This window comes from Salvelinus sp. IW2-2015, linkage group LG4q.2 (assembly GCF_002910315.2).
Source record: "Salvelinus sp. IW2-2015 linkage group LG4q.2, ASM291031v2, whole genome shotgun sequence".
Lineage (NCBI taxonomy): Eukaryota > Metazoa > Chordata > Actinopteri > Salmoniformes > Salmonidae > Salvelinus > Salvelinus sp. IW2-2015.
In genome coordinates, this window is record NC_036843.1 from 17,918,428 (window position 1) to 17,919,440 (window position 1,013).

Sequence of the window (1,013 nt, forward strand, 5' to 3'; positions counted from 1 at the left end):
AATTTGCCCGGATGGCCACCAATTTTTCAACCCTTGTATTGGTCAGCTGTTGTGTGCTTTGGTGTGTGTGTTCCCAAACAAGGACCGGTTGCGCTTTGAAGCGGTAGGACGTTGGTGGGATTTGGAGGAGGATGGAGGCAACAGGGGAAAGAGCCTCAGATCGACAAATTCCCTTCCACCAGGTGGCTGATTAGATATGTTGGCACGACTGCCATATTGCGTCTCCATCCCAAAGCCCTTGCTTGGAAGTGTACTTCGCCAGACTGCCAAGAACCTTGCCCTCATCCAGGCCAAGGTGGCGAGACACMGTAGTGATGACACCATAGGCCTTGTTGATCTCTGCACCAGACAGGATGCTCTTGCCAGCATACTTGGAGTCCAACACGTACGCTGCGGCATGTATGGGCTTCAGGCAGAAGTCTTCACACTTTTTGATGTATTTCAGAYCTGCAGTTTCCTCTGCTTGGAGCAACAGTGAAGTGGGAAGGGRAGTACGGTTTTATTCTCTTACATCTGCAAGCAGAGTCTGAACATCAGACAGGATGGCAATGTCTTCCTCAATSCGTGCAATGGCTACTGCTATAGGTTTCAGGAGTTTCAGGCTGCTTACCACTCTCTCCCAAAATACATCATCCAGGAGGATCCTCTTGATGGGGCTGACCATATCGGCAGACTGGGATACGACCATTTCTTGGAGAGACTCCTTCCCCTCCAGGAGACTGTCAAACATGATGACAACACCACCCCAACGAGTGTTGCTGGGAAGCTTCAATGTGGTGCTTTTATTCTTCTCACTTTGCTTGGCGAGGTAGATTGCTGCTATAACTTGATGACCCTTTACATACCTAACTATTTCCATGGCTCTCTTGTGGAGTGTATCCATTGTTTTCAGTGCCATGATGTCATTGAGGAGCAGATTCAATGTATGAGCAGCACAGCCAATGGGTGTGATGTGAGGGTAGGACTCCTCCACTTTAGACCAAGCAGCCTTCATGTTCACAGCATTGTCTGTC